This window comes from Lepidothrix coronata, unplaced genomic scaffold (genome assembly GCF_001604755.1).
Source record: "Lepidothrix coronata isolate B3197 unplaced genomic scaffold, Lepidothrix_coronata-1.0 Scaffold226, whole genome shotgun sequence".
Lineage (NCBI taxonomy): Eukaryota > Metazoa > Chordata > Aves > Passeriformes > Pipridae > Lepidothrix > Lepidothrix coronata.
The window spans coordinates 28,146-44,630 of record NW_016690406.1 but is presented as its reverse complement, the minus strand read 5'-3'; the positions used below and the strand labels follow the sequence as shown (position 1 = coordinate 44,630).

The window sequence follows — 16,485 nt, the reverse complement described above, 5'->3', positions numbered from 1 at the left end:
AGACAAAGCATTTGCATGAAAAAGTTGGTGAAGATGGGAATTAATTATGCATATTCTGTGGAGAAAAGAACACAGCAGATCTCAGCTTTCCAGCATTGTCATGCAATGCACATGGGACTTTTTTTTTTAAATTCAAAAAGTAAAAAAGAGACCAAAGGGACATTATTTCCAGATTGGGCTCTATTCTGTGTGGATGAACAGACTTGAGTAGGTGAGAGTGCAAGACAGAGTAATGAAGTTCAAAATTCTTTGGACAAGAAAGAGGGATAAAAGCAAAGTAAAAACAATGGAGTTCCAGAGCGTAGATCTCAATGATCTTTAAGAACTAGTAGGTAAAAATCCCTGAGAGTCTACAGGGATAAAGAAGATAAAGAGGTATAACTGTTCTTCCAAGCAATTATAATAATACAAGCACAAGCTATGCCAATAAAGAGGAAAGAACAAGAATAGTAGAGTTTTAGCTGCACTAAAGTATGAGGTCTTTACTACTATCAAGACAGAAAAAAAATCCTGAAGACAACAGGATATCAGAATATGTAAGTACAAAAATGACATAAACATGTAGAGACAAAATCATAATGGTTCAAAGCACAAAGGACAAAATTAACAAGGGATGTCAAGAATAGCAAGAAACCATTCTATTGGTACATTTAGGTAGATGAGGAAAAATGTGGCTCTGTTAATCAATGCAGAGGAAGTTCAACTGACAGATGATGTGAGTAGGCTGAAGTGCTTAACACCTTTTTTGTACCACCATTCATTCAAAATTTCAAGCTGAGAGACATGGATAATTCACTTAATACTCATGAAGAGGGGTATGGTCTTACTCCAGAAGAAATGGCAAACAAATTAGAAAGTACTTAGCTAAGTTAAATATTTTTCAAGTCATTTATATATGAACTCATCCTGGTCTCCTTAAAGAACTCCCTGAAACAGACTTTGAGACTTTGCAGAAGGTAAGAAAAAACTCAAAGAATTAACCTAGCACCTACTATGAAAAGAGAGAGAAAAAAATAAAGAATGGGGGAATTCCAGACCACATGATTTAAGCTTAATTCCCAGAAAAACTATTGAACAATGACTCAAACCAGCTTTTAAGCACCTAAGTATAAAAGACAAGTAGCACTCAACATTGATTTTGAGAACAAATCATGCCAAAACAGACTAATTTCCTTCTCAACAGGAAAAGAAACCTTGTAGAAAGCAAATGTCATGTACTTTGACTTTATTTTGGCCTTTGACATCTTATATAATATTCTTATATGCAAGCTAGGAACAAAACAAGCATATCCATGGTATCACACAGATGGAAAACTATTTTGGATAAGGGAACACATAGTAATTACCAAAATATAAGAATGCATCAACTGGGTTTCTGCCCCGAATTTTTTTCTATTTGACTTTTTATTAATAACCTAGGTGATGGAAAAGAAAACATGTTTATTAAACCTGCAGACAAATCAACCTAGGAGGGCACTGAGTGACTAAATAAAATTCAAAACTACCTTGGCAAATAAAAGAAATTGTCTAGAGGTACTGGATGAGATTCAACAGGACTACAGGTAATGTAGTCCTAGGCAGAAATTATTAATGACACAAATACAAGACAGTGATAACTGAGCAGTTTTCAGAAAAGGATCTAGAGTTACTGTGAATTACAAGCTTATTATCAGTTAGCAATATTTGACAGACAAGGAGTCAATCATCTTTTTGGGGTTTGTAAAAAGACATGTTGCTCCAAGGACACGGGAAGTGTCATCTTTCAGCTCTACAAAATCTGCAGAAGTTTCAGGATGTAAACAGACAATCTGAGTAATGCTTTTCAAGAAGACGTGAAGCAAATGAAAAATATCCACAAAAACACGTGTGTTAGAGACTAACAGAGAGTCTTCATAATAGAATCCAGTACCTGCCAGACCTTTCAGCTAGCCTGATGCCAGCAACAAGTCACAGAAAAGTGGCAGCAGGAAATCTAAAAAATTTTGTCATCTGAATGAATAAAAGGTATGAAATATCTCAAAAGCAGCAGCAAAGGCAGAGAGTTCTGGAAATCAATTGCACCAGGGCACAGTATTTTGGTTTTTTAACCAAAAACTCATAAATTTGTTAAAAACACATTCATCAAGACCAGACTCCTGTATAAAGAAAGCAGAAAATCTAATTAGTGGGCCTCAACTGCATTTACTTTCAAGGTTTACAAACTTCCTCAAAAACAGTGAAGTCTCTTACAGTACCAACACATTGGAAATGACATGAACCCCAAGTGTGCACAGGTGGAGGCATGTCTGTACTGTTCCTTCTTTCCCTTCAAAACAGACCTCTCCAGCTCATCATCTTCCCATCCTTCTAGTGCAGATTCTACTCAAATCACTTATTTACACAAATTACTGTCCACACCCTTCTATATCATGGCTAATCCCATAGCACCGGTTCCTGCTTCATTCCCTCCCTGCATTCCTCACCTCCACAAAGCCAGGGTCCAACTCCATCCTCTTACCTTAGTGCACTCCCTGCCCACCTCCCCATGATCCCTGCCCTGTGTTGCCTTGGATGTCCTCCCTAGTCTTGAAGAGAAAGTGCAGATCCTGACACGGTCAGTGTTTTGGCAGCGGCTGCTGGGGGCGGAGCAGGCTGGGTTACCAACACCAACAGAAACGAGTTGCCACCTGCCACATTATTTGCCTTAAGCACTTTTCAGATGTTCGGGGCAAATATCTGAGGAAGAATGTTTGTCATGTGGTCAGATAAGAATCTCCAGGTAGGCAGGGCTGGGAGCTTCTAGCTGTCTGAGTGGCTCAAGTACCTCAATGTATTGTTCCAGTCTGCAGCATGTATCGCAAAAGGTGACTGCAGGGAAATTATTTCCCAAGTCAGATTTCATAGCTTTTTGCCTGCCTAGAAGACAGGCACCTCAGCTGGCCCAATGCATAAGACTTCACACAGCAGTTTGTGTTACCTGGGCTGTCACTCCAGACAAAATGCCTGCTGGCAGATCTCCCTGAGCTGAGAACTTCACTTGGAGGCATAAAACCCTCAGATACTGCTAAGCACCACAGACTCTTTCTGATTCCCGGGATCGCACACAGAAGACACAGCTGGCCAGCAGGGTGGTCTGATGCATCTAGAATACAGACATGAACGGCAAGAAGAGATGCTGCCGTGTTGCATTTGCCAACACATGAACTGCAAACAGTATGGCTGAGAAGTGTAATGTAGAGATTGACTGAACAAGCAAGTCCCAAACCTCACAGTGCCCTGCAGATCAGAAAGGCCTTCACATAAAAGAATGCAAAGGCTCTTCCCACCAATTAAAGTCCATCTGCTTGACAGGGAGTTGTAAAATAACAATCATATCTTAAAGATGGGTAAATACATAATACCTATTGCCTCAGGAAAGATGGGAAGTTCACAATTTTTCTTGAATAATTAATGCAGGCATAGGTAAGGCCTACTGCTACTAATATCAGTGGCAGAACAGTTTGGCGAATGAGAACAAGATTAAGTTTTAACATTTTTTGAAGAAATGGAGCCATTACCCAAATTCATTATTCAAACACTTTTCATACATTCAGACTCTTTCGAAATGCACTGCTGGTAAACACAGGCATAAGTGTAGGAGTAAGAACATATATAAACTATTTTGTACACTTCCATGATGACTGCAGCTAACCCTGAAGCCTCTGGAATTCTGCTAATCACAAGACACACATGTTCACAAAATAATAAAACTGAGATACCAGGAAGCAAATCCATGCCATGCTGATTCATGTTTCTGACTCTGTCTAGTTGCTCAGTGCTGTCTGCTTCTACATTATTTGAAACCTCAAATATCCAAACAGCTTTCCCAATACCCACATATAAAACTTCAGAAAAATTAAGCCATTTCCTCTCATGTGTGAATCAACCTGTGGATTAGATAATATCTACTACAAAGTAACAGTGAGACCAAGAGCTTATTAAAAAAATAAACAAACAAAAAAATTCCTTTCATATGGCTAGTACGAATATCCATTACTAAGTCAAACAGAATTCAAACTGAGTATAAAACCTACATTGTTCAAACACTTGGCCAATTATCTCATGACTGAGTAAGGTAGTAATGTCCTCCATGGCTAGTTTTTTCCATACTTGCTCATGAGAAGGCTTTCCTTACCTACCTCAAAAGTGTTAGGTACTTTCAGAAGCTGAGATGACCAAAGTAGGCAAAAAACTTGATTTCTTCAGCGGTTCCTGTCTTCCTACAGATATACATATGTTTTAATTTCATGTAAATATCACACACTGCAATTATACAACTTTTTAAAACAACATTTTTGCCAGAAATGTTACACCATTTATTTGGAATTTCTAAGTTCACTAGAACTAAGAGTCTTCTGGCCAACTATTATCTAAAACTGTGCTTCTAAATGCATATTCTAGTAGAAGTTCTCTGCATCCAGCAGCTTCAGCAGGTGCACCTGGGCATTAAACACTTTGGAAAAAAAGCAGCTACTTATTTAGAAACATAAATAGAGAATTGGGAAAGTAAGATGAGATAATCACATATTTCAAAGTTTAAGTTTTGACAGTTTTAGGATGTATGTTTCCTGTCTCTAGATCATATGAAAAAAAACTGAGAGCAGTTAGCACACTTGAACAAGCATCCCTCTATGATGCGAGCAGGGAACTATCTCCAGTGAAGCTTTCAAGTTCTTTCTCTACTTGCCTGATAGAGCTAGAACCCACAGATATTTTCAAAATCCATCCTTATGCAGAGGGTTTTCACTGTGCAAACCCAATGTTGTTTAGCATTGAGATTTTATGAACTAACTCACAGTTTTTCATTAATTATGAAATTCGCGAATTAACAGCATTGTAACCTTATATGTGTACCTAGGAACAAAGTAAAATTAAACAGATGTAATACGAGTAAGGTTGGCAAACGTACTCTAAAACACTCTTCAGAGCACAACCTCAACGTACAACTATGAGCTCCTATTTTCACACTTGTGCATAGGCCTCTTTAAGAGAAAACGAGTTTCTCCCGAGGTAGCTTGTCATTACTGTGCTGCCACCATATTCTGTTTGGCCATCACAACCAAACAAACCTACCCCAAAACTCTCTTTCTCATCTTTGAACTACACCAGAGTAGACAAATGTAAGGAAAGCAGAAACAGAACTTGTGAATACATTTGTTTTTCTTGTAATTATTCTAGAATTCATTGCAAAACCACAGTATATCTACCTTTGCTATGCTTTATATTGGAACTCACGTATGTACGAACAGACTGTAGCAGAAAGCCATCTCCAGTATCTGTGGGCCCTTCAGCAACTGCACAGGAACACAACAGTGTCCAAGGAGAGGAAGGGCAATCATTATTACTCTGTCAAGAACAGTGCAATAGTTGGCCTTATGATATTTCCCTCAAAGCAAAAAAGTTATTGAAATTTGTTTTGCTTTGGATCCCCAGTATAGAATTAATTGCCTGGGATAGTTTATCTATCTCTTAAGCCAAGTCTGCATGGGGACATTGAGAATGCTAAGGCAAAACAACTAAAGGTTTGACACCAATATGCACACATTTAATTGTCTTGAAGCTGTGAGTAGATGCTCTAATTCAACAGCAAAGCTCCCTGTAGTTCCTTATTCAGTTAAGCTACATTGGTCTAAGACTAATTTACTCCTGAATTAAAGCAGTCCCCCAAGGACTCAGCACAACTCATTTTTGCATACTAACTTCATGCAGTTAGCCAATTTGCCTTAGCTCTTCCTGAGTTCCCCAAACCTTAGGGAGTTTTCAATTGAAAAGAGCTGAAGGGAGCTTGGCTACTTCATCTCCAATGGTGGGAACCCAGTGTTTTCTTCAACATTTTCCTTCTAGAACACAGGGGGAAAAAAAAACCCTAAAAGAAATTCCTTGCATTGATTAGCTGCTTCCTTCTCTAAGATGAAAATTCAGTGGATTTGGAGTTTATCATTACCTACTCTCACTCTTCAAGGTTGTGGAAGCCAGTCTTGGGAACTGACATGTTAACATACAGGAAACAACCAGAAACAGCCAATGAAAAAAATGCAAGTGGATACTAATCTCATAGTGGGATTTGAACTGTCACATCATCTTTAGAGGCTTCAAATCATGTTGGAGCCATAATCTACTGACACTGGTTTTGTTCATCACGAAATGATTTGGAAATGGCAAACATATCACCATGCTCTACTGTTTCTCATCACAACCACTGTTGTGGTACCTCAGCACTCTCTGTAAATTAATTGTAGCCTGTTAATTCGATACTAATTCAATTTAATACTAATCCTAAACTGGGACCGATATTTCCCAAAATATTCTAACAAAATTACCCACAGAAAGGATCAATTATTTTTAAAGCAAATTAGTTGCTTCCTTACTGAGAGAGCTCAGACTACCATTTTATTTAAGTAAAAATGTAAAGCACTTCTATAACTACAAGCATTTAGGAGAAATAAAGATGTCCTTCTTCCATCCAGGGTCATTAGAACTTACCTGGATACTGGCAGTAGTTGGGCAATACTTTGTTTTGGCCTTACTGCATGGATGTCCAGGTTTCAGTGATGTTTTGGGTGTACCCACAGAGACATCCTTATGCGCACACTTGTGCAGACAATATCCCGAGGTACTTCATAAAATTAAGTTCATTGACTGAGCTATCAGAACTAGTGTTAGAGGCCCTACTGTACAGCAGTTAGCTGAAAGGAGTGTTTAAAGGAATAAATAAATATACATAATGCCTGACGTTTCCTTTCCCCAAAATAAATTCATTCATTATAAATGAACTGTCACATCATCATCTTTAGAGACTTCAAATCATGTCAAAGCTGTATGTACTGACACTGGTTTTTGTTCAGCACAATTTGGAAATTGCAATCTTATCACCGTGCTCTAACATTTCTCATCACAACCACTGCTGCAGTATCGCAGCACTTTCTGGAAATGAACCATGTTCCATGGATTCAGTAATAGATCTAACACTTTAAAATACCACTCAAGCCAAGCATCACCAGAATAAAGTGGGAAGTATGCAACATGGGATGCACTGGAGCATGGACCTCTAAAATTTTTATTTTCAATTCTAGATGTTTTTAAACTTAGTATTTAACCTCTCAGTGTTAATTAAAAAAAATCCCAATCCCACAGGAATTTGTATAGCCTTATCAAGCAAGAACTTTAAAATATTTTGATATATTTTAGTACTTAAAATAATAAAAATAATAAGTATACAAATGGCAGTAAAGCCTCAGAACAATATTTTCATTGATTTGCTGGAGAGAAGGACCCCTAGTGTCCGGCTGGATTTTAGCCAGCCTGGGGTCTGGTGACTACACAGCACCCAGGATGAAAAAACATTTTAGCTTGTAAAATATTTCCTGCAAACATTTTCTCATCCCTTTTATTTGGAAACTGACTGATGAAAAGAAAAAATACATTTATGCAGTTCTGCTTTCCTAAACTAATTATTTCAAAATATTATCAAGGTATCATGTGATCACCTGGACTCTGAGGATTCATCATTACTGATGAACAAGAATGTGCCTTGGCACAATAGTTTCAGTGGTTGATTATGCATTGCAGACACCTATAGATAAACATCTCTATTTGTAAAAAATGAGCACTGTCTCCGAGAGCAGTTGCTGATGAGGCTTTAAAAGCAGCATCAAAAAAATGTAATGCTAGAAGGATGAGGCTGCCCAGCCCTGTCATACAGTAGCTTTGCTTTCTAAGAGGGAAAAAAAAAATCTGCACGATTCCTTATGATCAGGGTTCTACCCATTTATTTGGCTAATCATTCAAATGGCTAAACAGACCTCTAATTTGAAAATAAAAACCGACTGATGCAATCACAAACAAGTTCTGAAATTGTGATTTATAAAAAAGAGGAGAAATCTTGTTCTAAGCCAAAACACACACACAGTTACCTTTTTCTAATCAGAGCATTCATTTCTCCTCATTATGATCTCACAAGCACATTAAAATCTTATTAACATTAATTACTTCTGAGCGTCTATGCATGAGCAGCGACAGGCTTGCGCGCGCGCGCGTGTGTATGTGTGTGTGTCTCTGGATCATATCTACATTTATATACCTTGCTGCACTTTGCTTATAAAACATGTGAAAATATTGCTGCTAACACCAATTAGCTAATTTCACACACACAGATAGTAAGCTGCTGTCTCGCTGCACAGCTTATTATAGACCAGCAGACAGATGGACAGACAAACAGACGCAAAAAGCATCACGGCTCCTCCTAAATGCAAGATCTAAAATGCCTGGCACCCCCAGGAGTGCGAGTTTTATCCTCGTAAGTCTGAGGGAACGAAATGACACAAATAATAATAATAAAAAAATAATAAAAAAAAATACAAGACAGCCAAATATTCCATTTTCTACACAGATGGGTTCAATGATGAAGTGATAGAGACAAAGAAAAAACTGGCAGGCAGACAAGCAGCAGGCGCACAGAGAGATAGACAGAGACAGATAAACAAAGCAACAGATAAAGAGATGAAAGCATATTCATATATGTGAATCTGGGCTAAGCAATATTAACTTTAGCCCACCAACAAGGTAAGGAAAGAAGTGGCAGAGGCAAGAGTCACCATAAGACTCACTTCACAAGCAAAATCCTGACTCTTTACAAAACTATTTATGGATTCTATTTACACTGAGCATACTATATGCAGCAGTGCTGCTGGTGACACTCAGCTCCACCACAAACTCCAGAACCAACACAGGAATCCAGGCATTGCTATGGAACTGCACCTTCCTCTTCTTTTTCACCCTTTGTTTCCATCTAACTTAGATCCACCTCTATCCTTCTTCCAAATCTCATCCTCCTGAACCATTCTCTCTACTAAGGGTTAAGATATAAACATCATGCCAAAGCCATGTTTCTTCTTCCCTGGGGGATCAGCCTCTCAGTTGGGTCCTTTGTAGAGCCTAGGTGGATATTTGCTGGTTATTTTCCTCCCTACCCAAATACCTATGTCTTCTCATCTTCTGCAGCTCTGAGAACTGCAACCCTCGACTGGAATTAAAACTTACACTGACATCAGTAGGATACAAGGTTTAGGAGCGTCAAAATTTGCCTTTTAGAACTACTACCCTTTGTTTCACTTCTGTATTCTTCCACTGATGAAATGATCAAGCAAAACACTATAAGGAGGAAAATAATCAAAGCTAAGGAAGATGGTTTTCTGGAGAAATTTCCAGATGGCATGAAAGGCTTCTTCATTGGGAAAATTTTTGAAATGAACAAATCTTAATTTCTCATGGTAACACGAGTGTTTGCATTTCCTACTCCCTCTTCTCAGATCAAGAGAAGGTAAATGTGGCAATAATGACTGTGTTATTCCCAGCCTTTTACCTAAAGATATTAGAGCACTTCACAAATGTTCATGAAGCTTCAAGGCATGCAGAAGTTTCTCCCATCACTCCATTTTACTGCAAGGGAACAGAAGAGCAAAAAGGTGAAGTAACCAGACCAGTAAGAAAGTCTACAGCAGACCCAAAATGTCCTCTTATATACATTTGTCACTTTTCTCTTCTTATACATGCTCTATCTAAGGTCATTATAAATAGTACCTGAATTTTAAAACTAATAAATTCCGTGTCTCCAGCCTGTACTCGGGACCCTTGATTTGTATTTATCTGACTCATGACCTTCTCCTAATGCTTCTTATACAGAAGGACCCACTCCCATACAAACCCAGCACAGCTGCTGAGAAAACTACCATGAATTCAGTCGAGCAACTTTGGGGCATATTGGCTGTATTTCAAACATCCAAATCAGTTATGGTGCATTCTTAGTAAATCCAGTGATTCCAGGAAGCTTTGGAGCTCCTGAGCATGGACATTATTAGTTCTATTGCACACAAGGGGTAAGCTTGGTGCACCTTGACCGAATTCTGCCCAGCTCAGTTTTACTGTGCACACAGAACAGATCTGGTTACACTGCAGAGCAGGAACCATGGCATATGGCCCCTTCTGCCACAAGAAGAGGTACATGACCTGCTGAGGCAGAAAATAAGCAAGCAAACTGAACACCACTCCATTTGCTCAGCTTACTGTGCTTCTTTAGTTAAGGTTAAATATACAGGCTTTGAGAATAAAGATCCAGAAAAGTAAAAGCTTTATAAAATAAGCAAAGAGCAATAAAGATTTGAAGCTCTAGAGTTTTATGCATATGACAAAGTAGGCTTTTTCCTGCGTATTTCCTAAAAAACAGAGCATAGACCATTAAAATCTCTCTAGAATCATGCAGAATTACTTCCTTCCTGGCCTTTACCCAAAGAAGTGGTCTGAGAGGAAGCAAGATTCTCTCTGACAAGGCATGGAGCCTCACCAATTCTGGTTAACAGTGATTCACCTGGAACTTCAGCTCATTTGCTCAAGCTTCCCAGAAAGCTCGGAGAAATCCATGGACTACTATTCTTCCACATTTCAAACTCTCTGCTGTGTTCCCACATCACTGATCTATAGGCACATTTGAAACTTAGGAAAACAGGACAACCACAGAGAATTTCCCTGTAAACACATCAGTGATGCCCATCAAACACCAAGGAAGGGCCACACAAAGACATGAGTTCAATAAAATGGTTAAGAAATAAGTATCCAATAGATTTGCTGACTTAATGCCTACATAGTTGTTGACTCTTTAATCCATCTTTCCCCCAAACCCATACAGATATGTAATGGTTCATGGCACCCAGAAAGAAGAATGGTGTATCCTATAAAGCACTACTTTTAAGTTTTGAAGACTACAAGCATCCTAATTAAATATAGCAAAACTTATACCTCAGTGAGTTAAAAATAAACCCAGAAACTCTTTTTTTAAGTAAATGCATAACAGTGAAGATACTTAATGACAGAAAAACGTTGCCAGTTTTTACAACCACAACAACATGTAGAGGCAACTATGCAACAAGGAACCTCTGAAGAGCTTCCCTGTGTCTGAATTTTGCATGTAAAATGGACACAAGGGTCCTAAATAGTAAGAGGACTCAAATACAACTGGCTTGAGGATCTCTCAAAGGACATATGCTTATCAGCAGAGACAAATAAATCTCAGAGACCATTCAATCTCCAAAACTGGTCAAGTATATGTGAAGGGGGGACAGGGGAAAAAACCCTTCTTAGGGGATGTAGAGGAGGGAAAGACATTTACTGCCCTTTCTGTACAAAGAAGCTTGACCTGCCTTTCACAGGTGGGAATTACCCCAGTAAACCTGTTTCCATCTACTGTATTCATCTGCTTTGTGAACCCTACTATACTGTGTCTGCCAAAAGTTACAGCAGGCTGAGACAGTATGAGAGTACTTAGGAGGTGCACTTGGCACCCAGACCAGCCTTGAGATCCAAACCCCTTTGTGTCCTTTTGGAGGTTAATAAGACGAGGTTTTACTGACTCCATCCTGGCTTTTATAAGCTTCTTGGGGATTATTGAAATTGGAAATTGCACATGAAAAAGCTGGTTCATCCAGTTTTTAGGAGGGACGTTCATCTGGTTTGCCCTTCAACCCTTGAAATGTGAGACAAGCCTGAGGAGTGTTCTTTGTTAGTGTCTCACAAATATATCCAGTGATGGTGAGTCCATATGTCTCTGATAAAGGAAAACCTTATTGTGCATTCCAGCCTTTTCCTTTGTAAACATACTACGCTAGATGAATTTGGCTCTCAAAGAAGAAAGTATTAATTGTGCTGGCTAATAAAACTTTCTGTTGCTGTCCTTCCAATCTGGTCTTCTAAGCATCAACAGACATTAAAACAGGCTCTTGGGAAGTGAAAGCAGTACGAACCCAAAACTTGTTTGCAAGTTTTCAAGAATTGAGATCTCCAGATCTTGAGAATGTCATTCTCAAGCTAAATGCAGCTACTCATTGTACAGTTTTCAGGTTGAATGTACAATCGAGTTCCTCCTACTGTTCACTCTCTGACAGATGCCTCAGCAGCAATACACCTGTGTTCTGCCCAGACCCAATACTTGCAGGCTCCTATCATTACTTGCATAGGCTTTTCTTCCACTGACAAGTTTAAACAGAGAAGTAACAATCCTCTTTAAATGCCTGTGTCCAAAGAACCCTTAGGGGCTATGTTCTTCTTTACATATCACAGTTCTTAGAGGTTAATAGTCATTGCACATACAGCAGACATCCATACAAGAAGTTCAGACCAATGTAATTATTTGAAGGTACGTTTGTCTTTTTACATGATAGGAAGCTCCAGTCTTCTCTTGATGACTATTTAATTAGTCAAGCAACACTATTATGTATTTCAGCCAGGTATAACTTTCCCCTATGATTATTACTGTACAAAAAGAGAGGACAGACTGGTCAAGTTTTCACACATCTACTTCTTGGACAAAGCTAACACTGGAGCTCATCGGGATATATCCAGCTGAGAGAAATCTGGGGGAAAACGAAAAAACTGAAGTTACATTAACTGAGTTAAGAAAGTAATTATAAATAATAAGCAAACGAAACACCAAAAAGATTTTGTTGTCTTAAAAAATTCTGCTATTAAAGACTTCGTTGATGTGTTGGTATGTTAAACGTATTTGGCATCAATTTCTAGTTACTTCATGGTTTTTATATCTCATTCTGAAAGTAGAAGTAAGACTTTAATGGCAAAGAAGTTGTATATGTGTTACAATACCACAATGATGTTTAAAAAAAAAAAAAAGCCTAACAGTCTTTAATATAGCCAAGAATCATCTGAGCTTCCTTTGTCCATGGAACATGGTCTTTACTTTTCCAGCTCCTATTTGCATGTACAGTATACTGAGGAAGGAAGAAGAAAAGCCTCACTTCCTTTTTCTCTCTGTGCCTCAATTGTTTCTGATTAAAAATTGGAAATAATAATGTTGATTTAGCTACTGGAATTAAGCAAAACTAAATTAACTACTTTCATTAAAAACTGTAAAATATTTGAATAAGTTTCTTCAGAAATGCAAAGTGCTATTTATTCATATCAGCAGCTATCTATGGCTAAACTGTCCTGGAACCTTTTGTGAGCATTCTCTTCTCCTGCTGATAACTGTTCTCTGTTTTGAAGTGCATGTGTCAGTCCTGTATCTAAAAAAGCCTGGGAAAGACTTAGACAGAACTGGCGCCTCTCTTTTTTGATTAATGAGAACAAAGCAAAACAAAACAATAACAACCAAAAAAAAGAAATCACTCAAGGTCTCAGGATTAAACCTTTGCAGATGAGGAAAAAAAAAAAGAAAACTTTTTGTACATTAAATTCTTTGCAGGCTTTGCCTGGGCATTATGAGAATAATCAACATCACCTCGTAAAAGCAAGCTTTTTCATCAGTTCCATAAGCTGAGATTTCAAGGAGAGATCTGGTAAGAAATTTATTAATACACCTATGTATGCTGCCACAGGGGAGACAGTATCTAACACAGCAAAAATGAGGTCAAATTCAGCAGCACTGTCCTAAAGAAAACTGTCTCCTGGTCACAAATCACTTATGGAGTACCATGCATCATCTTTACTGCTTCAGACGTGTGCCAGCTGCACCAGCAGGCTAGAAATACAAAGCTAAATTCAGCTCCTGCTTCAATGTCATTTTTTCTAAACTTCATGGAATTGGTTCGCTTTTATAGAAATTTAACGTAGGGCAAACTATGACCCACAAACATTTTAGCAGAGACACAGACATTCAGAAATTTCACGTGGAACGTCTTATCCCAAGAGCACAGTCCTCTGAAGATGATTACTGTATGATGATTATTCCAGCTCACTGCTCATGAGGAAAAAGGAAAGGGCTGTGGCCTCGTCCCACCCCACTCCGGTCCTACTCACACAGAATCCTACTGCTAAAATTTTCTCCCTCTCTTGCCAGTGGTACTAAGTTAGCCCCTCTTTTTGCATGAAGTTCAGACTTTTTGTCCTCATTTTCTTTGAACAGCTCTGCCCCCTGCCTGCGTCTCAGCTTTTATTTCTTCTAGCTACTCACATTCTTCACGAACCTCCCTCCTAAATGCTCCATTTGTGTCCTTCTACGACACTGAAGCCAATGTTCCACAGTAACATTACTCCAGATTTTAATAACTCTTTAAAACAGCCTACAGTCTACTAAATTGTATTACTGCACAACCAGACTTAACCAGGAAACTCCAGAAAAGTGCATTTTAGCTCACTTCCTTTTTGTTTTCAATGTTTTTCACCTGAAAAATATGTGGAATGAAAATTAAATTAAATTATTTTGGGAGCAGAATAAATTTTTACAGGGCTGGATATGGATGTGATCTAGACAAGAGGACTCTCACCCCACCATAGAGACAGCCTTACTGAGCTAGCTCAGTTATTAATAGCAGTCTGGTCAAGACAGCAGAGGGCTAAATGCAGTGAAAGTACGTGGCTTAAAACATATGCAAAATTCACCTGAGTTCCAACATAATACAGCCTGCATGATCAGGGCAGAACAGTTACTGTCATCCAAACTACCTAAGAAAAGGCTAGCTCTTAATTTCCATGTGGTAAAAACTCTTTCAAAAACAAAACTAAACAAAGCAAAACAAAAACCCAAACCCCAAGACTTCAGGTATCAGTTCTAGTCTGACATGCCAGAGAAAGACCACAAGAATTCAAAAACTTCATGGGGAGGCTAAAACAAAGCTGATAGATTAAAGGAAAAGGTTGCAATGCACTTCAGGGTGATAACAAGGCACAAACCCAAGAGGGAAGGACAAAACTCACTAGTATAGCTATAACTAATGCCTCCTAACTGCTCTCAGAAACTGATAAACATCATTATCCCTTTCCCAAAGACAAGTAACTGAGACACTGAGAAATAAAGTGACTTGTTGAAAGTAACACAGAAAACTAGAAACAAACTGTGAATCCTGCTTCCCCTGGTTATCCTTACCAGTACCTTGGATACAGTAAAGACTGCACTGTAATTTGATTACAGCCTCTAACACTGTACCATGACTTTGTGCCGACAAAAATATTTAAGATCCCTGTACACAGGTTGAAAAAAGAATTGTCTACAAAAGTATTAAGAAAGAGTTGGAATGAGATCCATTCCCATCTAAAATGCGACTTGGAAATTGGAAGAAAAAGCAATTTAATTCCAGAACCAGAAATGCCCAGCACCAGGGAAAAATAACTGAGCGTTCTGTTGTCCGGCACAAAGTTCTGCATAGCCGACTGTACAGTAAAAGCACAACTGGCTTTTAATCTCATTCAGGAGCAGCTGCTTTCACAGCAGTGAAATCTTTCAGGACAAGCCTGACTGACTTAGTGGATAAATTATTTGAAGTTGGTATAGCACAGAAGGAACCAGCTCATTTAGGAAATGTCGCCATCTTAAAAACACTTATTCTATCCAATTGGAGCAAGCTTTGAAGGTCTCAAAACTTGGCCGTCGTTTGGATAGGAAAATAAAAGCAGCATTTTTATGAAATGCTGGAAATTACAAAACACGGCTTGGACTTCAAACAGTTCACCCATGAGCCAGGACAGGCTGGGCCTTCGCCGGGAACTCACGTCGCTTCTCATCACTTGTATTAGTTTAGCACCAGCAAAAGGTGCCAGATTGGTAGCCCCAGGCACTGTATTCTCTATTTATCCCCAAAGCAGGTACAGCAGGATGGCAAGCTATCACAGAGATGCCAGCCACTGCGACATTTCCTCATGTCCAGGGACCTGGTGAGAGGAGGGTGATGAGGCCTCAGTGCTATCTCTGCTGTGACTGCCCACATGGGGGCCAGTACCCCGCGCTGTTCCAGGAGGATGGGCTCCTAAACTGCAGGGCCTATGAAAGGGAAATAATGTAGCATCAGTCTACAAGTATCCTCCGAGACTCTGAGAAAGAAGAACCAGGGATTATTTTCGTTGCGTTATATTCCAGCCGTCTCAAAATGAATGAATACTAGAAAGAGCAATGAGGCCAGAGAGAGTCAACGTACTGAGTACAAATGAGATTTATACGTGGCTTGAGTCACTCCAGACAATTAGCTACCCACCAGGCTGTTTAGTTTATTGTCCCTACTGGATAAAGATTTAATAAGCAGTCACCTAGATGGGAAACATGAGACTTGCAGAAAGGAAACTTTTCACTACTCTACATGGAAAACTTGAGCCCAGTCCTGCAACAGCCTGCAGAGCTGATTCCCACCGATGTGTCAATGGCTGGAAGATGGGGCTCTTTATCAAGACAGTCCACATAGGAGGAAAATACAGGAAACACGGGACAATTTTTTATTATATTATCACTATGTCAGAAATCTTCCATACATTGCAAATATTCTATGGAAATTAATACAGCTTTCTTCAGTTTTTTTCTCTCCAATACTCAATCTTATCCAGGACTTAGACCTTTTTTCATAGTATGAAAGTGCAAATTCTGGATTTTATTAACTTATCTACTGGGGAAATATGCTGTGTAGGGAATATATTAAACAGTTCAGTCTATGTTTGAAAAATAAATACAGATTCATCACAACGAGGAAGGATGTACAAGAG

At 38.8% G+C, this 16,485-nt stretch overlaps 1 protein-coding gene across 10 annotated transcripts in view; it reads right to left on the bottom strand.

The window, feature by feature from the left end:
- Positions 1-16,485, bottom strand: part of ZBTB20 (zinc finger and BTB domain containing 20) — a 468,555-nt gene that overhangs the window by 425,277 nt on the left and 26,793 nt on the right. Inside the window, exons 1-2 of one of the 10 annotated variants that reach the window (XM_017833968.1) lie at positions 6,502-6,581; positions 4,158-4,238 (exon numbers count right to left, since the gene is read on the bottom strand). The exons of the other annotated variants lie outside the window; for them this stretch is intronic. The gene's annotated coding sequence lies outside the window, so the exon portion shown is untranslated. Of the gene's footprint in view, positions 1-4,157; positions 4,239-6,501; positions 6,582-16,485 lie in introns of those variants that run through there. 10 annotated transcript variants of the gene reach the window in all.